General features: G+C 41.2%; 1 long non-coding RNA gene across 1 annotated transcript; it reads right to left on the bottom strand.

The window, feature by feature from the left end:
• Positions 1-4,661: 4,661 nt before the first annotated feature.
• On the bottom strand, positions 4,662-5,377 carry LOC121825840 (uncharacterized). The gene is made up of 2 exons (XR_013048130.1): positions 5,147-5,377; positions 4,662-4,973 (listed from the first exon to the last, which is right to left on the bottom strand). It is a non-coding gene; the product is annotated as an uncharacterized LOC121825840 (long non-coding RNA).
• Between the last annotated feature and the right edge of the window lie 771 nt (positions 5,378-6,148).

The raw sequence follows: 6,148 nt of genomic DNA on the forward strand, positions 1-6,148 counted from the left end.
ATAGTACTGAGGAGGATAAGGATGGTTTATTTCCATAAGTCTGAGACCAGTCTAAGATACATAATTAGTATCAGGTGAGTCAAAGATACATAGCAAGAGCTTGCATAAACAACAAAAAGTACAAATGTGATGATATTTGTATTGAGCAAGATTTCCAAAAAAGAGGAAAATAATGTCAGAATGCAAAATTCTACACTAGTGAGCCTCTGTAATTTTTCAAAGACTGCTCAACAGTTTGCAAATTGGTAACTATTATAAAGGTGCACCTAACTACCACTGTAAATTGCTGGGGATGCTGTGAATGTGTTGCTCTGATTGATTGATAAATAAAATGCTGATTGGCCAGTATCCAGGCAGGAAGTATAGTGTAGGTGGGATAACAAGAGATGAGAATTCTGGAAAGTGGAGGACTGAGTCAGGAGATGCTACCAGCCACCGGCATGAGGAGGAGGATGTAAAGTACCAGTAAGCCATGAGTCACTTGGCAAGGTATAGATTTATAAAAATGGGTTAATTTAAGATGTAAGAGCTAGTCAAGAATTAGCCTGAGCTAATGGCTGAGCAATTTTAATTAATATGAGCTTCTGAATGATTATTTTATAAGTGGGATGCAGAACTGCAGGGCCTGAGCGGGACTGGAGAAAACTCTAGCTATAGTAAATCTTCACTTCTGTGGAGGAAGGAGATCTCATAAGTAGGAAACCATCCAAGCCTCTTTCCTAACAGGGTGGCCAAGGTTTCGTGAAGGTTAGAGTCACACAAGATTACCAGATGCCCAACATGAACAGGGCTTTTATTCATCCTCCTACCAATGTACAAAATATGTCTAGGTTTGGGAAGATGCTGAGTCTAGGTTTGCCTTGATTCCTGGAGGCTTCCAAGAACATCATGGACAATGGGCATCAGAGGATAAACATAGAGATAGAAAAGTTTAGGTGAAAAGAAGAATGATTAAGCTTGTACTAGGGGTAGGAAATTATTCCCTTAAAATATACTATGTACCTTTCATACTTACAGAGGTGTACAGAACATGTATATACTGCTAGGAGTAGCCAGAAGTTTCTCTGGTCCTGCCTGGTCTTGTGGTCAGGACAAATCTTTCCCACTCACAGTCCCGCAGCTGCTTATAAAATGATTACACAGAAGCTTATATTATTTACCAACTTGATGGCCTATGGCTCAAGCTTCTGGATAGATAGGTCTTACATCTTTAACCCATTTCTATTAATCTATGTATTGCCACATGGCCATGGTATTACCAGTCTGCTGGCATGTTGCTCCTTGGGTAGTGGGCTTTGCATCTTTCCTGACTCTCCTTTCTCCCTGTCTCTCTCTTGGATTTCCTGCCTGACTATAACCTGACTGACCATAGGCCAGAGCAGCTTCTTTACTAATCAATCATAGCAACACATATTCACAGCATACAGAAAGACCATCCTACAGTAGCTAGGACATGCCCTATATAGCAATGTTGGTAAGTTGTAGCTGAAGATGTGAACCATACTCAGTTTGTGTGGTTGAAGGAAAAGAGAGCTTATGAGAATGGGGTCAATGCTGGTAGATCAGAGAGACAGAACTAGCCACAGCTAATCTCACCTGGCCAACTTCTCAGCTGGTCTTGTTTCCTCAGACTGGAAGATTCTGTGTCCTCATTCCAATGGCTCTCAGCTGAACTGCTGCTAGAAGCCTGAATGATTAACCAGGCCAAATGCTTCCAGTTTCTGGTCCTCACGCCTTATATAACTTTCTGCCTTCTACTACCATTCCCTGGGATTAAAGGCATTTGTCAACATGCCTGGCTGTTTCCAATGTGGCCTTGAACTCACAGAGATCCAGAGGGATTTCTGTCTCTGGAATGCTAGGATTAAAGGCATGAGTGACACCATTTTCTAGCCTCTGTATCTAGTGGCTGTCTGTTCTCTGACCCCAGATAAATTTATTAGGGTACACAATATTTTGGGGAATACAATACCACCACAGGCTTCTGAGGAGAATGACTAATAATCTTCCCTAGTTATGGGCCCTGTATATTAAGGCTCCCAGCATTCCAAGTAATATGTGTTCACTGATTGAATACTGGCACAATTGTTATAGGTGCAGCCATCTACTTTCTTATTTGATTTAAAGCCTACTTCACTGGAGCAAATCCATGTTTGTTATTGTAAGCTAGGAAAGAAAACATGGGGCTGGAGAAATGTGGTCGCTGCTCCATGTCCAGTCCAATCCTCGGAGAGTATTCTTTGCCATGCTGGACCCAGCCTGCCTCAGCATCTGGTACAGCCCACATAGTGTGTTAATCATAATGTATAATGAACCAGCTTAATCATCTACCCAGTTTGGATCTTACAAACAAGCTGAATGGAGGCCAGATAGTACCATGATAGCAGTGTCAACAGCAAATAGCTACATCTTGTTTTTTTCATATTGCTTCTTCAAGAGGGGCAAATACCTTTATGAATCAGTATATCCCAAAGGAAGTCCACAAATGAAGGAAGAATATTGTGCCCTATTTCCTGAGCAGCTGGCCCAAGAGGCTGCTCTGTGTGCAGTGGAGTCCGGCTAGCTCAGTTGGTAGAACATGAGACTCTTAATCTCAGGGTCATGGGTTCATGCCCCATATTGGGCACCACTTGTTGGAGCCTGCCCACAGTCAGCTGGGTATCTGGGTAGAGATGTGTAGATTGAAAAGACAATGAAGAAAGCAGAAGAGTCAAGAGGTCTGCTGGTCATTGCTGGACAACCCTGTGTTTATTTCACAGCTAGCTTATATACAGTTTTGAAGGACAGAGATAGAACGATGCACAGTGCAGGCATTCAACCACTATCTATCCTGCCTTGCGTCAAGGAGCAGGCAGTTTCATTTTCTATCTCAATGTACCTCTGGCTGGTATCTGCATGCATGTAGCTAGATAGTGTGTTCCTTCCTGTGGCTAATCAGGACTTTCTCACAGCCCTTCAAGGAGGCTCTATGGGCTAATCAGGACTTTCTCACAGCTCTTCAAGGAGACTCTGCAGGCTAATCAGGACTTTCTAACAGCCCTGGAGCAAGCAAGCTTTAACTCTATTGACTCAGAATAGATTTCAGATTCAAACTGGGAAACTGAGTCAGTTGTGGGCTTCCACAATAGGCCCCTGGTGAAATGTTACTACTATAGTCTTTGTTAAATGATGTGCACATGGTACTTCTTCTTAAGTAAATTGCTGTAAAAATATTTGTACCTGCACCCACAAATTACTGGTACTTCTAAATGTATTGAAAGCAAACATATTTTTATAATTGTTGGTAGTTATTGGCAAAACTGCTATAAGTAAGTGTCTGTTGTGATCAATTTCTATGGCATTGCTTCACAATATTCAGAATATATGGATGTCACTCCATCCAGAATCAGGGATCAGCATTGAACCAGGAAAGAAAGAATACAAAATTTAGAGAAAGGTGTAGAGCGGTAGAACTCTGTCAATTAGGCATGGTATAGCCTTAATCATCTTAAAATCAGAAAAGGTTGATTATCCATGTAGATGCTCACAAGATGGGGCCTATTAGCTCAGTAATATACAATAGAGTATTATTTTCTTACAGGTATTGAAGAATGTGGCTTATTAGTAGAGGAAATAACAATCCTTTGTTCATTTAAGTCTCATATAGGGGACTTTAGTAATTGAAGGTCCTGTTTTTACTTCCACTGGGGGAGGGGATGTTAAGTCTTTAATAGAGAAATAATTTACCTCATGGGGAACCATGTTTTAAAATTATTTTATAGTTATTTGATATTAATTTTATTATTTGCTGGGTCATATTACTCTCAATCCACAGGAGATATTTCAGAAAATAACTACTATATGTGCAGGGAACTGAAAGAAATTAGTTTGATCCTGTATTTAAGACTAAGCATACCTGCTTATTTCTAATTTATGATGAGCAACTCTGTTCATATAAGCCTTCACAGATGTAGGGAGGAAAGGAAGAGGCAATGATGAAGATAAAGAGCTGTGGCACTCAGAAAATTTCTACTAAAACATGTTGAAAACTTTCACTACGTTGTTGTATTATTGGGTGAGTTTAAATAGAAATTTTAACGGGTGATTAGTTCCTGAATAAATCATAAATTAATAGATTAATGAGTGATGGGTTATCTATTATAACAGCAGGTATGCTACTGTTCTTCCTACATGCTCCTCTCACTATTTGATGCATTGCTCTGGACCACTGGACTCTGCAGTGTCCACACCAACAAGAAGATGCCCATCAAATCTTGACTACTGACCTCCAAGCCTCAAGATCTTTTATTCTAGTATATCTTTGTCCGTACAAAACATCTCTGGTATTGAGGTATATTAATAGGAAATAGGTCAAGGTAGCAATTAAATGAAAAATACAAGCAATTCCTGCATGTCCCTTTTCCACAAACATCATGCCTCTCCCCATCTACCCTTGCTGCCCAACCCCACTGAAGCACCAAACATCCTTTTCAAACATCCTTGTGGAAGAACGCATTTATGAACTTCCTCTTCAGCAACCAGCCTCCGTCCTGTTATTTACCACCACCCAGTATGCCCACCCCACAACCAAGAGTGATTCCATGTTTCTCCTGCCTCAAATAGTTTCCTCTTTCCTTTTCTTCCTTCCCACCAATCAAACACACCACACACTGAAACAAAACCAGTTTTCACAGGGTATTTTATTGCATTTTAGTCAACGGTGTCCACACATTCTTATGTATGGGTGTAATATTCCGCGCTCGTTTTGGTGGGTGACATGGAGAGGATTTGGGGTACTGGCGTGGCTCAGGTTGAGCTACAGTATTATTTAAAAGTTGAGATTCCTCTGGGACCTCTTCTTTTTCCTTTTCTTGCTTTTGTTTCTTTTTTTCCTTCCGTTGGTGGTAAAAGATCAAGATGGTGTATTTTCTTCCTTTCTTGTCTTCTGAATTCTCATCAATCACAGATTGTACTTTCTTCATTATTTGGGGGAGCTGATAAGAGAACAGCAAAGGTTAAAACACAGTTTCAAGAAAAGCATAAAGTCTATATCCATGATTATGGTTATGGACTGAAGAAGAATTTTGTAGCAGATAATGACAGGGAAGGAGTAATAGGTGAGGAATTGGTGAGGGAAAGAGAAGAAACTTAAGAGAGATTATCTGACCTTTCTAATTAAGGTAGTCATCACTGAACTGCAAAGCCTTTCCTTCAGGCTTGGAGGACTTTCTTCTTCCATATTCGAGCTAGAGGTTGACTCATCATCAGAGTCGAGTTCAGAGAGTGTGTCTGTACTAGAATCCTCTTGATCCTCACGAACATCTGACATCTTACAGTTGTATTGGCTACAGTTAACTTCAGGAGGCCTGAGGTCTCATATATATCCACTCAGGACAATGAGAAGCCACACCCTTCAGTTTTGATTGGTTGGCAAAAAAACTCCTCCAGCCAATGGTATGTCTACGGTGACTTAGGTGTCACAATGCTACCTCTCCTACCAATTCCATGAAATGGGGAGGGGAGCAGTTTCAATGAGGAAGAGTTGAAATGATCTGGCTAGATAAAGGGATCTTATATAAATATAATCCCCCTTAAAATAATTTCAGAGTGATCTTTTTTATTAAAATGTTTTCAGTTTCTCCTCCCTCCTCCTCTTCTCTTCCCTCCCTACCTCCTTTCTATCCCTCTTCATCCACTCCTCCTCCGTCTCCATTCTGAAAGTGGCAGACCTCCCATGAGAGTCAATAAAGCATAAACCAAGCTCCTTTCCCTTCATCAAGGTTGGGCGAGGCAACCCAGCATAGGGAATGCGTTTCCAAAAGCCTGCTTAAGCACCAGGGACAAGCCCTGATCCCATTGCTAGGAGCCCCACAAATAGACCAAGACACACAACTGTCAGTTGACCATGCATGATCAATCCCATGCAGCCTTCAGTGTAGCACAAATCTTAGAGTCTTATTAACAAAAACAAACCCAGAGCCAGGTATTGGGGTGAACACTGAATGATCAGAGAGACAGAACCAGCCACAGCCACCTCACCTTGCCAGTTCCTCAGCTGATCCTGCTTCCTCAGACTGGATGTCTCTGAGTCCTTATCCAGAATGAATCTCAGCTGAACTGCTGCTAGAAGCCTGAAAGCTTAACCAGCCAAATGCTTCTAGTTTCTGGT

Source organism: Peromyscus maniculatus, chromosome X (assembly GCF_049852395.1).
Source record: "Peromyscus maniculatus bairdii isolate BWxNUB_F1_BW_parent chromosome X, HU_Pman_BW_mat_3.1, whole genome shotgun sequence".
NCBI lineage: Eukaryota > Metazoa > Chordata > Mammalia > Rodentia > Cricetidae > Peromyscus > Peromyscus maniculatus.